This window comes from Typopeltis vanoorti, chromosome 22 (assembly GCF_054136105.1).
Source record: "Typopeltis vanoorti isolate ZY-2024b chromosome 22, IOZ_Tvanoo_1.0, whole genome shotgun sequence".
NCBI lineage: Eukaryota > Metazoa > Arthropoda > Arachnida > Uropygi > Thelyphonidae > Typopeltis > Typopeltis vanoorti.
The window spans coordinates 8,144,216-8,165,373 of NC_143570.1; the positions used below are offsets into that span (position 1 = coordinate 8,144,216).

At 34.5% G+C, this 21,158-nt stretch overlaps 1 protein-coding gene across 3 annotated transcripts in view; it reads right to left on the reverse strand.

Moving 5' to 3' along the window:
* Positions 1–21,158, reverse strand: part of LOC150094140 (uncharacterized) — a 285,741-nt gene that overhangs the window by 251,342 nt on the left and 13,241 nt on the right. The window contains exon 1 of one of the 3 annotated variants that reach the window (XM_090411830.1): positions 9,584–9,738. The exons of the other annotated variants lie outside the window; for them this stretch is intronic. The gene's annotated coding sequence lies outside the window, so the exon portion shown is untranslated. Of the gene's footprint in view, positions 1–9,583; positions 9,739–21,158 lie in introns of those variants that run through there. 3 annotated transcript variants of the gene reach the window in all.

A 21,158-nucleotide genomic window follows, 5' to 3' on the forward strand; every position in this document is an offset into this window, starting at 1 on the left:
CATGTACTTCCCGTAAATCCCTGGGTCACACCTCCTAATCCGGAAACGGGATGCACCTTTGCAGAAACCATCCAACTCACAGGTGATAAACGACCCTTTTGGGGGGCTTACGAGGGCATTCTCAGTTGCACGACATTCCTGCTACGAAAGGAAAGGAGATAAATTGCCGAGAAGAGAACAGCTACTACGAAAATATTTGCATTTCAGTAGTGTAGCCGAATTCAATGAAATTCTGGTTAAAATTAAGAGATATAGAAATCAGACAGATGTTACAAATTTTTAATATTGGCAATGAAAAAAAAAAAGAAAAGAAAAATGACTTTCTAAGTAAATAGCTTAGAAAGTCATCCAGAATACGTGAGATGCAAAAACTTTTAACTGAATTTTATAATCGAATTGGGAAATTTCATTTCCGTTGTAACCAAACTGCTCATCCAAGCAAGATCGAAGAGCGAAATAATTGAGTTATTTATTTCATCTTCTATTTAATCTTCAAGGAATTTCTGGTTCAGCTAATTAGTCCAGTAAGCAGCATGTTTGTTATAATGGAAGAAATCTAAATCGATTCTTCCATGATAATCAGATTAACTGTTTCGCATCGGGACTTGGACTTTCGGTACTGGCTGAAAACATCCCTCCACTGATGGGAAGCGAGAATGATTACTTGAAGAATTTTTCATTGATTATATCGAAACACTCAGTGTCACCAAGATCGAATACTTTGCAAACCTCTTAGCATCTGAAAACGGATGTTCTTACTGTCGGCTTAAATCCATGAAAGTAATAACCATTTTAAATTTATTTCGTGCGTAGAAATGGAAATCAATAAACTAATTTGTTTTTAAACATACAAATCTATTTTAAATTTTATAATATTTTTTTAAAAATATTATATATATTTTTATATATTAATATAAATTTTAATTACTTGAGTTAGTAATTTTTTTTTATTAATATTGTTTAAATTTCTCTGGAGGAAGTAAATTATGGCGTGCCCTGAATACTAATGAGTTGATGATATGCCACACAGTCTTGATTATACAAGTGCGCCAATTCTGACTCTGCTGGAGGGAATTTCTGACACTTGAATCAGACTCGTGACTTTCAACGGTCTAATAATAACTCGGTGGCTAATAGCTAGTATTAATACCAGTAATAATGATGCTAATTAGCCTTTTTGCTCTTATTTTTTAATATAACTTCTCTTTACTTTTCTTTTGGTTTATAATTTAATATTTATTTAGGATAACAAATATTTGTCATTTGATTTACGCATTCTATTCAGCTCCTCATTTATTTTTATGTTGATTTTTCTTTTTATTGTTTTTATTTGTAATTATTTTAATATATCATTCAGTGTCTAATAATGTTTAATATAAACTAGATGCAATACTTAATTATTAATGAAAATTCAGATTTTTTTGTTATCATTTAATGATATAATATAGATAACTATTTAATATCTTGTAGAAATTAATTAGGGATGTATAAATTCCTATCTGATTATAGGTAGAGATTTAAAAATCAATCTACTCTTAAAAGAAATCAAAGTTTTATAGAAGATTTGCAAGTTTGGAAATCTCAGAAACCTTATTACGTTCCAAATCAGAAATATGAAGAAGATATTTCTTTTTTCTATTATTTTTAGATAGGAGTGATTTTAAAGTTATCGAGGTTAAATTTTGGAATCTTAGATGAAAGTATCACGATCCAAAGGAAGACCAAGATTAATGGAGTTACAGACATTACAAACAAACACAAACTTCGTGAGCTAGAAGATGACGAAAGATCTTGTACCAGACAGGAGAAAATGACGAATCACCATTCATGAGAGACTGAACCTCTCCTAGGACACAAGAGATAAGAAAAAGAAGCATTTTATGAGCGTAAATTTACTAAATAATTACAATTAAAGTTAGTGGATTCATCCCAACAACTTATATTGATTTATTTAAGCATACTACAGGTAGAGAAAGTTTACTTCGAAAACAAGCAGAAAAAATATTTTTAAATTATGTAAATGACAAATGTGATTAATCAAACTACGCAGTTTTAATTTTTTTTTATGCATTAATCTTCTTTGTATATCTTAATACCGCATAGTTATATTAATTTCATCATGCATTTCCGATAAGATAGGTTCTTCTTTTTCTCCCTTTTACGTATTAGGCCTACTGACATGTTACAGGGCTAATTTAAGTCCTTCGAAGTCGTACCTGTCCCGAGGATAAGGTGACTAGCCCTATGCCTCCAGGTATATCCTATGGCTGTAGATGGTGTGTTCACGGGGCCGGTTTGCCTGCTTGCGAGAGGAAAAAATTAAAGATAAACTGGGGAGAAAACCTTGCTGTCCACGCCCAAGACTGGCTAACTTGGCCATGTCTGAGAAAGATCCTTAAGATGGAATCGAACCTAGAACACTCCTTTCCCAGGCATATGGTTGCGAAGCGCATAGCAGTACGCTAACCGTGCGGAGCGAAGTTTTAGTACCATAATTACGTGTAAAAATTAATTAAAATAATAAAAACAGGAAAACAAGTGGACGCAATGAAATGTTTCTGAAATGGAGTTGCATAAAATTTGAAAACAGATTATTGGCGATTGAGAAGAGAGTTCTAATTATTTTTGAATATTGGTGTACAGTAATTTTCGAGAAATATGGAGGACTGTTTCAAAACATGAAGTTATTGATGTGAAAAAAGAATGGAAAGCAGTTAATCAAACTTACAATTGAGCCATTTTTAATTAAATTAATTGCGTAAAGACTTTTATTTAGTATTGGCTTGTTTGAGAAGATAATTTTAAATTTAGTTTTGCTTATAATTTTAAATTTAGTTTTGCTTATTACGACGGTGCTAATCCAAAGCACCGTCGTAATACATTTCGAAGAATGACGTGTTTGGGAGTTGAAAACTCCCCAAATCAAACTTCATAACGGTTTGATTTCATAAATAAATATATATATATATATATATATATATATATTTAATGCGATATCTGTGACTTGGGGAGTCAGACATTTAATCCCAAAAAGTGTGGCTTCATTTAAATATGGTTTTAATTATGTTATTAGATTCATATTTCATTTAAACAGCAGATTAACCAGACAAGGTTTTGAACAGCGACTGCTGCATACAGAACTGGGCATCGTAAATAGCACAGCAAAACCTCTTTCTTAAAGATAATGATAATGCAACTAGGTATAAAATCGCATTAAATTTTGAAGTGTAAAATTCAGGTCCTTGATTAGTGTTCTTTTTTCCTTTTTTTTCTGTCATTAAATGAAATCTTTCTTTCGAAGGGAAGTAGCGCTATTATATTCGCACACTTAAATGGTCGTCAAATATGATCATTTAAAAGAGAATTATGTGGAAATATTAATTAATGCATTTTTAATTAGAGAAAAGCGATGTGTTAAATCCTATTGCACCAATAATAACAATATCTAATAGATACTCTCGTTTTCAAACGATCGATTAGATAAAGAAAATTGCAAATATTATAACTTTGAAGTTTCAACCTCTTGTTAACCACACCGCTCCGAAATGGAAAAAAAAAAAAAAAAAAAAGACCCAACATCAAGCAACCTTGCAATTAATGTTCCAAAAATAAGCTTAGGTTTATTTTCATGGCTCTATTGTATTTCAGCGAGGGCTTCCCTATACGTGTAGTCATAGACTCATAATGAGCGAGGGACTGATCATTATGGCTGCTAACTGTATGGGTGTCGTTTAATGAATAAATTAAGGACTGCGTGATCGGAATTTATTTAAGCAAATCACCAGATCTGCATATTATGCATGGAATTCTTCGAGTAGTCTGCATTTCGACCAGCCCGTTTCAAACAGAAATATGAATAGAAGCCTAATTCTTATGGACGTTTCTCGCATCTTATATTGGATTCGGTTCCATGAAAATTTATCGAAAGGACAGTTAATCGAAAGACAATTCATCGAAAAGGCATCTCATCGAATGAACAATTCATCGAACGACAATTCAACGAAAATGCAATTCATGGAAAAAACAATTCACCGAAAATTTTAACTAAAATGTCACTAAATTCGGAAATGATATTAGGAATTCCAGCCAAAGCAGAATTCCTAATATCATTTCGAAACTTTTTTTCGAAAATGTGATGAATCCATGTAGAACAAAAACTGAACCGTGCAGACAGCTTCTTGTACCGACAATTTCCACAAATTCCTCTAAGTCAGAGAGTTATTGTAATACACAATTTGGACACGTGATTTCTTTGTCGGCTCGAATATAGCTGAACTGAAAACTGGAACGGTTCGACATTTTCTTGTAAAAGTTTCAAATAGCGAATCTGATTCAGATTTTTCATTCAACCCATAATAATTCAAATAGAATTATAATGGGATGAATAAAATTCAACTGATAATAATTGCTGTATTGAAGTCGCATATTACTACTAGCAACAACAATAATAATGGAGCCTGCGTAGGCTGAGCTTTTCCTCCCTGAAACAGGCAAATCAGTCCCATGAACAGACAGGAAACAGTTATCGGACAAGAAAGACAATAAGAAACCATATTATTCTATAATTATTCTCTATTAAAGTAGCATTGCTTCCTCATTCTGCACGGTTTAGCATTTATTCTAAATGAATCACTTTTATCATAACATTTTCAAAAAGTTAAAATTTTCGGTGAATTGTTTTTTTCTATGAATTGCATTTTAGACGAATTGTTCATTCGATTAATTGCTTTTTCAATGAATTGTCTTTCGATGAATTCTCCAGTTACCATTGGATTCAAACCCAGGTTTTTCCGACCAATGGGCCACTAATTCTTTCGAATGGGCTGGACTAAACTTCGATTTTGTAATCTTTTCAATGGAAAACCCTCTTTTTACTTTTAGCCGTTGATTATGCAATCTCATACTAAGATATTGTCGATAATGTTCTGTGCTGAGAAGAATTGGAACCAACTGAACTAAAAGCTACAAAGGTATTATTTTGCAGTAGGCTAGAAATGCAAGAAATGAAATCGTTGTGAAGCTGAGTAGGCTGAGTAAGATCATCATTATCATCTTCATATGACTAGGACAGGTGGTAGTAGTCTCAATCTTTTTTTCCACTTTGGAGAAATTGAAGAAATTTTTCAGTAAACATTTTAATTGGTTTTCATTTCAGTCCATGCTGTTTTATTTATTTTTCACAAACCCTTATTTTCAAAACCAATCTCCCAATCTTTGTTCTTCCTTCTGTTTGATAATCCAAGTATCTGAACCATAAAGAACTGCGGGAAGCACCATTGAATTATACTCTGTAAGATCGTTGGAGAGATGTGTATTTTTCCAAATGTTTGTAGGTTTGGCGTAGTTGAGCACTCTAAGTTTATTCTGTGTTTAATAGTTTCTTCATAATTTAACTTGTCTGTGATTAAGGAGTATAAGTAATTAATTTTTTAATTTCTTCCAGTTTTCTTCCACTTCTCTAAGTAAAGTTTTTCTTCATTTCCACCCATTGTTCTGGGTTTACTAAAGTTTATGTGCATCGTATAGTCGTCTTTTTATTTTTATGTAAGTTTTCAAACAGGTACTTTAAGTGTTCCTTACTATCGCTACATAATATTATATCATATTCATGTTTTATACATGGTGCATTTTTTGTCCGTTTATAGATATTTTCATGTTTCCTGGGATTTACCAGTTATTCCACCCATGTGCTAAACAAATAACACGAGAGCATGCATGACACCTCTCTCGACTGGTATTTCAGAAGTTTTAACTTCTCCAAATTTATTGCAGCAGAGGAATTTTTATAGTTCTGGAGTACGACAGCAGGTATTTCCCCACAGTTTTATTTTTTGTTTTAAAATTTCAAGCAATTTATTTATGCTTATTGAGTCAAAGGCTTGCTTAAAATATATAAAGCTTTTTTTTTCTCTTTCACATATCACATCAGAGATCGTCAGAGACATGCATGACACAGAACATTATCGACAATATCTTAGTATGATATTGCATAATCAACGGCTAAAAGTAAAAAGAGGTTTTTCCATTGAAAAGATTACAAAATCGAAGTTTAGTCCAGCCCATTCGAAAGAATTAGTGGCCCATTGGTCGGAAAAACCTGGGTTTGAATCCAATGGTAACTGGAGAGTTCATCGAAAGACAATTCATTGAAAAAGCAATTAATCGAATGAACAATTCGTCTAAAATGCAATTCATAGAAAAAAACAATTCACCGAAAATTTTAACTTTGCGAAAATGTTATGATAAAAGTGATTCATTTAGAACAAATGCTGAACCGTGCAGAATGAGAAAGCAATGCTACTTTAATAGAGAATAATTATAGAATAATATGGTTTCTTATTGTCTTTCTTGTCCGATAACTGTTTCCTGTCTGTTCGTGGGACTGATTTGCCTTTTTCAGGGAGGAAAAGCTCAGCCTACGCAGACTCCATTATTATTATTGTTGCTAGTAGTAATATGCTACTTCAATACAGCAATTATTATGGGTTGAATTTTATTCATCCCATTATAATTCAAATAGAATTATTATGGGATGAATAAAAGTTTCAAATAGCGAATCTGAATCAGATTCGCTATTTGAAACTTTTACAAGAAAATGTCGAACCGTTCAAATTTTCAGTTCAGCTATATTCGGGGCAACGAAGAAATAACGTGTCCAAATTATGTATTACATATCTCTGACTTAGCGGAATTAGTGGAAGGTGTCGGTACAAGCAGCTGTATGCACGGTTCAGTTTTTGTTCTAAATGGACACTTTTATCATAACATTTTCGAAAAAACGTTTCGAAATGATATTAGCAATTCCGCTTTGGCTGGATCAATTTAATGACATTTTAGTTAAAATTTTCGGTGAATTGTTCATTCGATGAGATGCCTTTTCGATGAATTGTCTTTCGATTAACTGTTTTTTCGATGAATTTTCATGGAACCGAATCCAATATAAGATGCGAGAAACGTCCATAAGAATTAGGCTTCTATTCATATTTCTGTTTGAAACGGGCTGGTCGAAATGCAGACTACTCGAAGAATTCCATGCATAATATGCAGATCTGGTGATTTGCTTAAATAAATTCCGATCACGCAGTCCTTAATTTATTCATTAAACGACACCCATACAGTTAGCAGCCATAATGATCAGTCCCTCGCTCATTATGAGTCTATGACTACACGTATAGGGAAGCCCTCACTGAAATACAATAGAGCCATGAAAATAAACCTAAGCTTATTTTTGAAAAATCATAATGGAACATTAATTGCAAGGTTGCTTGATGTTGGGTTTTTTTTTTTTTTTATAAAAAAGCTTTATAAAATATATAAAGCTTTTTTTTTCTCTTTCACATATCACATCAGAGATCGTCGTAATAGAGTATAGATTGCAGATCTACATCTCCTAAATCCCATTTGCTCTTCTAAATGTTGTTATTCGTGAAGTCAATAACGTTACTTTAAGGAATTTTTGTCTATAGGAAACACAGTTTAATTAATACAACAAAATGGAGATGGTTTCGAAGATCACACAAATGCGCATTTCCCGGTTTAAAGTGTTAAAATGAAACCAATGTCGAAATGACCTGGAAAACGTTATTCAAGAATTTCCCAGTACCAAACGGTGTTAAAATCTGTCCAGCCATCTGATTGGCCGAGTAGATAAATGATAATGATTGTCCGGTGAGAGACTGCTACCCTGAAAAAAATTTCCATGTTTGGTGTGTGGTAGAGCAGAGTTTGTTTCTGGATTATCAATTATACTCGAGATTTACAACTTTTTTTTGCAGGCGAGAGATGTAAAACAGCGATCGTCAAGGAACAAAATAACGCTAAAAGGCATCTATAGTAATCTGCGAAACATACTATGCTACTTGAAGATATTGAAATAGACAATAAATACGAAAGAAGGTGAACTGGAACTCCTGGCAATTTAAAATGCTTCAATTTGTGACTGGCCTTACTTGCCTGTTCATTAATCAAACCGACTATTCATGCGTTTTAAATATTATCACAGATTTTTTTCTTCGTATGTGTGTGTGAAAACATCTGACTCAAAAACACATGGAACAAATCGAAAGGCAAAGCTTAAAAACTCAACAATAACAATACGAGCATTAAAAAACAGGGGCAGAAATGATTTAAGAAAATCCTATGATAACATTTCACGCCCGACAATAAACTGTGGATTAATTTTTATTCATTATATAAAATACTAATTTCATCGAAATCCGTTCATCCTCAAAAGACTAGATATGCATTCAGAACAGGCTTTAAATTGTTTTACTGAAACGATGTGTGCTGAAGAACAGAACAGTCTTCTTATCATGGTCAACAGACGGACGTATTCAGAATTGATGCAAAACGCGCCCGTTGAGGAACACACACAAAGTATTTCTTGCAACCAAGCCTGTATTCCCATTGTATTATCGTATTATCAGCACTCAGAGGGATCTGCTAATGGGCTATTCATACAGATCTATTTTGATAATGAGCACCATAATTGATTTTATTTTTAACTTTCTCCATTGGCAGAGATCCATAATGTTGGACACCTGTAGAGAGTCGACTAAAAGCGTCTTAGGTTTAGATAAAATGAATTAAATCCTTTGCAGATCAGATAACCATATATGAATTATTTAACTTGGGCCATCTGGGACCTTTCTTAATCCTTAAATTTGTAGATATCGTCTACCTGCAGAAAAGGTTAAACACACACACACACACACACACACACACACACACACACACACACACACACACACACACACACACACACACACACACACACACACACACACACACACACACACACACACACACACACACACACACACACACACACACACACACACACGTATATATATGCGATGAAAAGCTATCTTTAAATGTTTACTCATATTTCGCCTTTGACGCGCCGACGCTTTCAACGTAACAACTAATACGATTTTATTACATTAAAAAAATAAGAAGAAATATTAATAATCAAAGGAGGCGCCACTTTGCCATTTGCGTCAGACGACAAAATGTCCGACAGCGGTCTTGGCAATAGTCACTAGATTATTTTTATTATGCATTTTTAATAAGGCAGGCCTTTTATTATGCATTTCTTTTATAATATACTGAAGAAGAATTTTATAAAACCGTAAGCTTATTTTTTTGGAATTAAATTTATCAATATCTCGTACTTTTAATTTAATGATAATAATACATTTTCAATATCTCAAATATTATCTTCCATAGTTAATACTTCCGCCGGCAAAGGTTGGTCGATTGGTAGAGCCTCTGCTACTAATGGCTCAGTTAAGTAAGTTTGAGCGTGGTTAGTAGTTGGAAGGGAACCAATCGTTCGATGCTGTTAACACACTCTCCCTCGATGAGTCTTTGGACTCCCTGGAGGTGTCAAATAATAATAATAATAATATTATTATAATGAAACACGCTATAAGAAGCAGCAGACATTTAAAATTATTAATACATAGTCGTTCGTTTCAATGTAGCAAACTACGTATATTTCTACAAACCTGTATTAAAATATCGCTTTATAAAGTTCTTTAAAAAAAGGAAAAATAAAAATAACAAAAAAAACCCTTCTCACCTATTAAACATCCAGGATACGAAATCTAGTTAAATTTCATTGCCTGTTCATTTTCTCGCTAGATGGCATTCTCTCTTGTATATTGTAAGCGTGCACTGACCGCTTAATCACCATATTTATAATTATATACCGTCGTCCTGTATGGAGATTAGAGTACAAAACACTAATCCAACTTCCTTCCACATAATGTCACATGTCAGTCCACGCCCTTAGCCCTACCGCGTATTTGGTACTACGAAGCCCACATGACACGCGCTACATGACGCCATCTTATGGTAGGATTTTGAGGAGACAAAAATAGGATGTCGTAAAGTAGTAGAAAAGGAACTGAGTCATTTCTCTGTTTCCTACAGAGAATCGTTTGTTGAGGGGGGTGACAGAGTCGGTGAAGGAAAAAAAAAATAATTAAATAAAAAAAAAAAAAAAAACAGTGGCAACGAGGGTGTGAAGACAGCAGACGACGCTGTAGCTTGGAGGGAAGGAGCTAATTATAATTCCAAAACATCCAGAGCTCTCCATCTCTGTCTTACGCTTGCTTTATTACACACAATGAAGGTAAATTTAGACTACCACGGGAAGGCTGTTCACACGTCAACCAAACAGAGAAACAAGGAGAAAAGCATACGGGGGGAAAGGAAGGAAAGAACGACAGAAGAAAAGGCTATAAAATTTATATACCGTGACAATAACGACGTTCACTAGAATTTTCCTGTCTGTATAGTTTTCAGTGGTCGCTTTTGAGGTATTTTGCACGTGCGTTTTAAGCCCGCACGTTAATGTTGTTTCAAGAAAGAGAGCTTTAAACCACACACAGTAGCAAATACTAATTCTTGTAGCAAGAATTAGTATTAGCTTTAAGCTGCGAATACTACTCTAAAATCTAGATAGCCACTGTGTATTTTGGCAAGCAAGCATCGGATATTTAGCGAACAGTCTATTCTGGAATCTGTAAACAAACAAAGAAATAAAAAAATCTGTTAGAATCGCGCACATCATCATGTTTGCCACGCTGAGCTCAATCTGGGCTAGATATTTTGCACGCGACCATCTTTCCAATGCGATGTATAGTGTTAGGGTCATTCGGTCTGCTGGTTGGTGCAATTTGAGGCAATAAATCGAAAAACAAAATCTATTCTGAAAAAATAAAATGTCATGTATTATTAAATAACGTATAACACAGTGATATGAAATTCTCAACGATGATAATAATAGCTATTTCATGCAGTAATCACAGCACTGCTGTTTTCTTTGAAATATAACTTAAAGACTATTTTCCTTCTTTTTAAAATAATGATTTTTCGGAGATCAAACAACTTTCTATGTTTTGCAGTTCTGTTCTGTATCTTCAGTTCTGTCGGGTGAACTTTGCTTGTTGTTGTATTGTTGTTGATGTTGTTCATACGTTGTGGTCTCTAGAGAAATGCACCCTATCTTTTTCGTCCCAAAGGGTTTTATTGATTTTCTATAGTGAAAATCAATTTCTTTATTACTACGTGGAGATCCAAATAATCAATAATCACCAGTATAAGTAGGTTCTTCTGCCACTCTCGATCTATAGTGGGTCTCTTAGCCTGCATAACCCACTTCTGGACACAAACCATTAAAAGAGTTTGGATAAGCTACTACTTCTCTTCTGGTCATTCATCATGGTAAATAAGATCAATAAGAAATATCTTTGGGCTCCAATCTTTCGTTTACTGTCTTTTTGCTATACCTAAACGATCCTCTCCCAGACCTCAAATCCTATCCTTAGCTTTGCAATTGATTGGTACCTGACCTCATTCGACAAATGTTTCAGTTTTAAAACATTTCAATCTTTAAGATCATATATTACTAATGTCTTAAATACCAATATCCTTACTATTATTCAATGGAGTGAAAGACAAGTTTGTTCATTTCAATGCTGCCAAAATACAACAATCCTGTAAAGGATCTCACTTCGCCTCTTCCCCCTCCACCTTTTATGATATTCAGAAATGCAGGCAAAAATCAGAAATATATATATATATGAGAAGTATCATCTTACGTAGAAAAAGAACCAAGTTTCTGGAACATACACACACAACTGCTAACCTATATAAATCTTTCCATCTGAAGAATACTGTTCTCACATTTAGATCGATGTACCAAAATCCTTTCTATAAATGCTTGATGCTCTTCAGAAACTGGCAGTCCGGTCGCACACATACATAGGAATGTAACAGGCTTTGGTACTATGGGATACACTGTATATAGTGAACAGAGGAATTAATTGGCCACTTGGTTTATTGAGACATCCTAAATTCTCTAGAAGATTTTGTTTTCCATCTGAAGTGTCTCGGATTTAGTTTTTTTTTTTAAAAAAAAAGAACGTGCGTCTTAACTAACAGTATTTCGGAGGTCAACACAAAGTTTCTCAATAACTAGTAGAGTAATTCTATGTAGACTCCATCCCAGATCTCGGGGGCCAAAACTTGACAAGTCACTGGCAATGTTAACGACATTAAGGCATCAGCACTTTCTTCTTATACCCTCTCACATTACGTTCTCCCCCACTCTAATTCCTTCCACTTTCCCTTCTTCTCACTCTCAAAATAAACAACGTCTGAACGACCAGAGGAAGTCTCATGGTTCCATATGCAGGCAGCCATTCTTATTTCTTTCTTTCTTTCTTTCTTTTTTTTGGTTAAAGGCGAGAAGAGTATAAAACGAATTTCGTTCATACGTTGCCGGAATACACGAAGAAAAACTTGAAATCTGAGTAGAGCTATTCGCGCAAGAAAATGAACAAGTTGTATCCATGATTCGCATCAAAAAATCAATGCGATTTTGCTGAAGACAATTAGGAGTAAAAGAAATTTATAACATTATAGCAAGTTATGCAAGTGTGTAACTAGTAGTAATGTCCCATAATGCACTGGTATACATTATAAAGTTGATCAACACACACGCGCGCACGCGCGAGCACGCACGCACGCACGCACACACACACACACACACACACAGCATTTTGTGGTGAAGATGTCTCGGACAGAATGACTATTGGATACAACATGGGTGGTAAGGATTGGTGATATATATCACGGCGAATACGCCTTCCTGATCCCTGGTAATGATGGACTGGTGACATGCAATGAAACCAGTCGGCAAAGGTTGGAGACATCGTCAATACCGCCCAAAATTAATCATAGACCGGACTAAGGGAGCACTAGAACGTGCTGTGAAAGGTAACAGAAGGTCTGCCATTAAATCAACTGCCTTAATACCTCAATAAGAGACTCGGTCTGAGCTGCGTGGAGGGACTTTATGCGGGAGAATGTCAGTGAAGAGGCCGTCATTTATATCTATAAAACAGTCGTTAATCAGAGCGTTGGGGCAAGTACAGTTAAGTCTAATTCGGAACTGATGGAAATAATAACAGGGGCGAATTCTCCATGCTTGCTGCGCAAGCTCATTAATTGAGAAAGAAGTAATATTTATTTGTTAATAAATGCATGCCTTTATAAGGATTCCATTTAGGCTTTTATTTTTGTAGACAGAAGACGTCTTAAGCTTGCGAGGCAATAATTGCGCTTTGCATTGTGTATGGAAGGCAGACGCTAGTCAGCTTGACTAGCGTCGGCCTTCCATACACCTTGACTTGCTCGGTTGTGGGAGCATCCAGGTCCTCGCTGCAGCACTGATTTCATGCGCGCGCATAGCCATTTCTGCTCCCTTCACGTCGTCTTAAACACAGGCCATACGCAGTCAAAGTAGCTCTACAAGTGTACAAGTGCTCTACAAGTGCTCTACCAGCCTTTACAAGTGTGCGTGTTGCTTGGGAAAATTAAGTCACAAACCAACTTTTTATGACGATGTTATTGACCAGTTCATAAAGAAGAACCGTAGGGTAGATTTGTATCCAAGCAACTAAACTGAAAAAGATAGAATATCATTTGTAAAATAAATGTTGTATTTGTATGATTAGATGTACATAAATTTCTAAATATATAGTTTTAAATGGTCAGTAATTCATTATTCCGCTAATCAGACTTCAATCACACCTCTCACTCACTCACTCCCTGAATGATGACAAGAGCAAGCGTGAATTTCAAGACCAGCATTCGCCCCTGAATAATATATGTTTCGGATTATCTATATTTTCTGATAGTTATCTAGTAATATCTGATATTAGTGGGATACTACAAAGTACTTTCTGTACAGAGTTTGAAGAAGGAAAAATGCAAAATGTATGTTTTCATATTCTTTATATCTGCTGTGAGTTTATGTAGAAAGAACTGTTGCGTGTTTTCATGGCTCAAGGAATAATTTCTAGTGGAAATTACTTTTCCATAAAGTTTAGGATGCTGGCGTTTTAAGTATAGGATTTTTAACGTCTTTTATACTAGACAATGCATTACCTTTGGAAATGGCTTAATGTCAGTGCTTGTTTGTTTAAAATTGGAAAAATCTAGATTCGAATCTAGTCTAGGATGCGAAGAACACCAGGAGAAAAAAAATAAAGAAAAAATAGTATATTTGGATTTACAATGAGTAAAATGGCTAAGAAATGCTAAAATTTAAATTTAAAAATTTTGCGAGATATAAAAGCAAGATGGAATTGCTCAGTTTTTATAGTGGAGCTAGAAACGTCTCTGCATATATTGTTTTTTTTTTTATGTCCTAAGGTTTTATCACACTGTTTTGTGAGAGAGCCAAAATTCTAGTAAAAACCTTGTTTTACTATTGCTGAAAAACACAGTAATTATTAATTAACAGATGTAATATAAACCTAACAGAATAATAGTCGCCTTGTGGTCGTGGTATTACGTTGGATTCCAAAAGCAACACACTGCTATTATTCTTTTGTTATTGATTTTTTCCCCCTTCAAATTTTGATGTTCTTTAAGTATTTTGACATTTCTTAACTGATAAATTCGACGGTTTCTTTTGTCTCGGGTTCTATTGGTGCTTTAGTCCTTACGTACTATTGATTCAACTAAATTATAAGCTATAGATAGCCTGAGTGTCCGAGGAAAGTTCTTGTGGGTGGTTTTCATTATGAAGTCGTAGTGTGAAAGAAACCACTATCATTTCGATCCCAAGATTTAAAAAAAAAAAAAGAAGCTCACCATAAAAATAAATAAAATAAAATATTATTCTTAATTATATGACTTCTTTATCATACTTTAGTGTGTCTCAAACCTTAAAAAATGCGGATTTTGAAATATAAGCAATCTATATATACTTTCTTCATGATGGAAGAATTTTAAAAGAAAGCAAACGGGACTTATAAACAACACCGTAAAAATTCATAAATTATTTTTATTTATTATATTTAGCACCTTTTTTCCTCGTAATCTTTTTAGGGATTTACCTGAAATCCTGTCGGTGGTTTGTATCCTACGAGTTCAGCAACCCTGGCCTAGTTCACCATATTTCGGTACTCGAGCTTAGTCAAGGGCCTCCTAAGCCCAGCTGCGAGGCTGTATTAATGCATTCTGACATTAAGTGCATGTTTGGAGTTCTCATGTTTTCAACAACTCTACAAACTAGTTTTAATCGTTTGGATAAATACCATTACTCAAGAAGTCACCAGAGTTGTCATGGGACTTCTCGACTTCGTCCAAAACCCCCCAAAAAAAGAAAAAAAAAAGTGGTAGCTACGAGTAGTATCAATTATTGTGAGGAAGTGATTCGCTTAGTTTGTATACTCAAATATGTCTATTGCTAATTATTTTTCTGAACGACATTTTCAGTGTCATAATTTTGCTTTTAGCAACATTCTCAATGCCATAATTGCATACCTCATAACGCCAAGGCTTTATTATTACTTATAATTTGTAATATTTTCAAATGCAATATTTATAAGTATTATTTTTACTAGCATTTTCACCGGTTACATGTAGTTTTCTTTTTCAAATGTGTAAATTCCTGTTTAGTTTGGCACATTTTGCTTTTGAAATGCCCGCTGGCTCTGTTCAAGTATAAAAACTCCCGAGTAAATGAACTTTTTTTTTTTTTAACTGATTTTGTTGGATGATTTCCATATTTGTTTATTTAGAGTTACATCAACATAACAGTGGCCATGAAATTAATATTACAATATTTTTTAAGTGCGTGTGCTCTTTAGCTGATTTGTCCATGTTGCAATAATAAAAATCTAGTTTGGGGGAATAGAAAATTCTGCAAACTACATTTCCTATCAACTATAATATACTTTATAACCAAGCAGAAAAAAAAAAAAAAAAAAAAAAAAAAACCTACTTTCTACAACTATCTCTGATTCAGAATATTTTAATAAATATGGTGATGCACCTTTCTACTACTTGTATATGAAAAATAGAAGACTTCTGCGTTGATTTAACCATGGCATCTTCTTGGTTCTAGCTCCAGCTGATGATATCTCAATAAAGGTGGTGGTGTGGGCCTGTCGCCGAGTGGAATGCCTCTGAGTTAAATGATCCTTCTGGTCACTCATTGTTGGTGATCTGAGGGATCGCACGAGCTTTTGGAGAGGTATCCCTGCACTTAAACATACCTCAATAAAGGTCGAAAGCTGTCTCAGTAGTGATCCTTCCTATAATGCATAGTATTATGCACGTTTCAGAGTGCTTTGCATTACAGGTTACTGAGGCAATGCATGTGAAGTCAACTGCCTCTATATACAAGTAGACTACGTGAAGATACTCCCCCCCCCCCCCGCAATTTTGTTTGCTTACTCTAGGGTAAAGGATTAAAAAATATAATCTCTTGCCTAATATAGTTTGTAGGAAGTCTACGTTTTCAGCAATTGGAAAAGCGATCACCCAGCTTTACTAAAACCTGTTGGCTCGGTAAGTGGGAAGTGTCCATGGTATCCACATCAGAGAAAATTATTAGAAAAATAACTGACAAAAGATACAATAAACATACTTTGTAAATAGTTATTGTGATGAGAAATGCTGGAACCTCCAGTTCAGATCTTCCCGTTTTTAACAAATAAATACGAATATTCTATTGATAAACTGAACAAGAAAATGGGAAGGAGTTTTAAACAGTTTTTTTATTTTTTATTTTTTAGTTTTAGGGGGGGGGGGATGCTGTTTTGTGTCTGTTGTATATTGTATAGCATCATTCATTTCTGTCTGGTTTAAACAACATCTGACTATTAAGAGAGAAAAAATTGTGTAACGTCTGTGAAATAAATTTTTGTATAACTTTACCAATCTTAAAAGCATATATTATTATGCAGGCCACAGTGAGTGAGGGAGTATTTTATATATTAATGCGATTACCAGAATGTGGATTATTCAAAAATGCTTTGTATATGAACGCGAGTTGCATAAAGGTTTGACCATTATACAGGCTAACATTATTCTCTCACAGAATCAGGTGGATCAGCTCTATTAATAATAAATAAATGAATAAAATAATAATAATAATAATAAAAACATTAGTAGTTATCCTTATGGAGTGGCATTTCTGAACAACTTTTTTGTCTCCTCATATCACAGTATTGTAAAATTTTTTAAATGAAATTTTTATCTATGTAAAGCTCCTCCTTTTAAATTTCGATAAGCTCATTTCTACAAAAATTTAATGCAGATAAGTTCGTTTAAGCAGGCAAGCAAGCAAAAGATCGCCTAAAGGGATAAAGATAAGGAGATACTAAAATCTTCCTTTCATTTTTGATGTGTTCCTTCCAAACACAATCACTTTTGTCTGAAGAAGAGTTTACGATAAAATTTCTTCAGAGAAACTACTGCCCGGATCTTTGACTTAGTCTCGTTCTACCATTGAACAACAAATTATTAGCATAATTCGTTGATCTGTTGCAGTGTGATGAATTCCTCTGAAATGTAGTAAGCGGAGAGAGAAGTAGTCCTAGTAAACTAAAGATTAAAACCTACTTGAGATCATCTACATCAAACCTGGATTTTACAATAATAAATAAGTTTGCTATTCGATAATTGGTTGAAATTAGGGGAAAAGCTACATCAATGTATAATATAGTTGACTGCTATCGTTGACTCCGTTAAAAGAAGGGATTTCTGGTGATCTCATTATGATGCTGAAAAGCCTGATTTTCATTTCTTGCAACTAAGAGGTAAATTAAGGTAATTAACTACATGTTAATTAACCTTAACTTAAATTAACTCCTTTTAATTTTTGAGACGAGCTAACTTACATTCTGTTGAAAAGTCATTATAAAATTCCTCGCGTCCTAGACGGAATTCGAACCCAGGTCTTTCAAACCGAATTTACTGTTTGAGGTCAATGAAGAAAATAGACTGAGGTCAACAAATCTGAATTCTGAATGACTAGTCACTTAATATGTTTTGGAAAAGATCTAGAAACTTATTATAGCCATAAATGAGATTTAAATACAGGCTAAGAATGTTTTCTGCATTTCCACGTTTTTGAGGAGAAGGTTGTTGTTGCTGGGTTGAGTTCCGGCCGATTTGCCTGGATTCGACGCGATTTGAATCCAGGTCTTTCCAACCAAAGAGAAACGTCGATAATACCGACTGAACTATGGAAATTTCTTCCGAGGAGAAGATGATCATGATGGCCGGTTATAACTGTCATAATCCGAACACGGAGTGGGAAATTTCACGGGAAGTTAACTTCAGCCATCACTCTAATGTTTTCTCGTAAAATTAGACACCTTTCACTTCGATTCAAAACTGAAGGATGTTTAATTTTACGAGAAAACAGTGTAATAAACGATTGAATTTAGGGAATCACCTGAGATGGTCAAGTGAAGTATTACTCTTCTCATCTTAAATGCATTTTGCGTAAGCAAAATCGCCAGTCCACTCGAAGATGGACAAAATGTATAATATAGTTGACTGTTATCGTTGACCCCGTTAAAAGAAGGGATTTCTGGACTCATTATGACGCTGAAAAGCCTGATTTTCATTTCTTGCTACATCAAGAGCCAAAAATCTCGAAAGTGTAAAAAGTTCCAACCTTAAGAATATAAGATGGTTAGAAAAAGATTACCAATACTACCATTTCTAATATTGGCAGACAAAAGACACAGAATGGAAGAGAAGGAAAGGGTCGTAAAACTCTTAAAGAAAGATCGAATAGCTAACTATTAATTGACAACTTCATGTGAAAGCGAAATCAAAACCGGCTCTAGGTTTTTGCTCCATCCCCTCTTTTGTTGACATTGGCTATTTTCTTTACTTCAAAATAATAATAATAAAAAAAACGAAAATAGACAATTTACATTTCATGAAAAATATAATAATGATTTTTGTATATCGAGGGAATGCCACTCTTGTAAATGTATCGTCCCCAAGCGTTTGCTCTGCTGTTGCCAAAAGCTGGTGGCCTTGATCGCAATTAACCGATGTGAAATTCGGTATTTATTACCTTATTCACAAAATACCACTCGTTTCACGGGGAAATCTGAAAGATTCCCCCAACGGCGACAAAAACGTGATTCGACTTCCAAAGCTTAGAAAAAGAACTCCGCTCTGCGTTATCATGCCGCAATACAAGGAGCTTGGTGACCCCACAGAAACTTCCCGGAGGATCCTACAAAGTCTACAAATATACCCAGTGAAAACTGAGCCTTGCAGGATGAAAAAAAAAGTGATGACACTTTATAATATTGAGGGAAGTGCTACCATGGCTGGTACTGATTAAATCTTTTTATTATTATTTTTTTATGTGCAAGTCTACCCATGAAACTGCTGCGAAAATCCAGGTCTACACCAAACATGACATTTTTTAAACCACTTCAGACCTTCATTATACCTCTTGAAGACATGAAGACAAAATGACATTATACATTTTGTGATATCTTCGTATCGAGTAGGTACAATATGTAGCATTTCTATCTTGCTAACGATGGTAACTATTGAGACCATGAACACCAAACCATCAAATCAGACGTCAATGGTTTTAGAATACGATGGTAAAATCATTCGTCCTTCTCAATTGCCCTAAGTCTACGAATCTCATTGCAACTGATAAGTATTGAAATATATTATATGAGTATGGAATCTGTCCTCATTCATTGAAGGCCTGCAGATGAGCTAACGAAAATCCTCTAAAGTCAAAAAAGTACCTAAGATAATTCATTAGTCATTTTTGTTGTGATAATCTTGTAAGAAAAGTCAAATCTCACATGAAAATGAAGTCAAGTTTCTAATTTTCTGGTCAGGTTATACATTTCTTTATGTTGGAAGAATGAAAGAGAAATTAGTATGACCAAAAGAGGACTACTTATGGGATTTTCAGCCTTCCAACTTTCTCATGGCCAACTAACTTTAGAGTAAATATAGCTTGTGCGTAGTGAATAGAAAGACCTGCGTAATACTTCCATTCATTATACATTATGTCTGGTCTGCCTTCAGCTCAAACTCAACTGCGACTGCTTTTCGTGATCAATTTTGAACGCGTCCTGGTCACATTCCGTCACTGGTGGGATCTCCGACAAGAGCCAAAATCATGCATACTTTCGAAACAGAAATAAATAATGCAGAAAACATTCCTCTTGTGTCTCGCCGAGACCACAGGCATTCAAACTAAACCACTTACATTTTTTTTTTTTTTTTTTTTTTTTTTGTTGAAAGCCTCATTTGTCAGATGACAGGCAAACTGTAGGAATGATGAACCTGACGAGCGGCCTAATCGGCAAGAGTTCCGTGCACGCTGTTGAACGTAGAAATAGAGAGCCCAACGGATCGCTTGTTGAACGTCAACCAGGATGGCTTGGGTCGTAATAAGTGTGACACGAAGGTCAACAAAACGAAAACTTAGGATTAGGATTCAAATATCGATTACCATCTGGTCATTTTGGAAAGGATGTGCGCATGGAGTATTTATGGAATAGGCTCAAATTTATCACGTGGAAGCTAAAATACGGGGAGTTTTCTTTACACTCTGCTTTTTATATTTTACTTTTAATTCTGTATAAGTCTTAAGGATTGCAATTACACCAATAATAAAGAAAATTATTTGTAACGTACTTTTTATATATAAAATGCTAATAAATGCTGCATATAATGTTTTGAAAGTATAATTTCTGTTTCTCCTTCGTTTGAGAGGAGCAGAAATTCAATCAAACTGGATCGTTACAATTTCGAACACCAGCCTCTGCGTGGAGATTTAAGATAAATCCGTCTTGTGGTTACAGCTAAGTTAAATTCGTAATTGGTAATTATCAGTATAATGCAGCGATTTTCAACCGGTGTGCCGCCAAGGTCTTCAGGTGTACCGCGAGATTTATGAAAACAAATGAAATAATGTCGTAATTTGCGCATTTATTTATTAGTGTCTGGTCTTCCCTCTTCTTGTGTGTGCAAATTAATCAAAATTATGCCTATTTTTTGCCAGATCATCAAAAAAATTAAAAGAATATATTTTTAGTGTGCCGCAGAATTTTAATAATTAGTCTGGGTGTGCCGTATTATGGAAAAGGTTGAAAATCACTTGTATAATGTAATGCTATTTTTAATATCTGTTTATAAAGGAAAATGTGCTTTCACATCTTTAGTTTCAAACCGGAATCATATCTGACAAAATTTCAATTACCCAAATTCGAACCTGCAAAAAAAATGTGATTTTTTTTTTTCTCAGAAAAATTAGATTGTATTACGCATTTTGCAAGTGATGA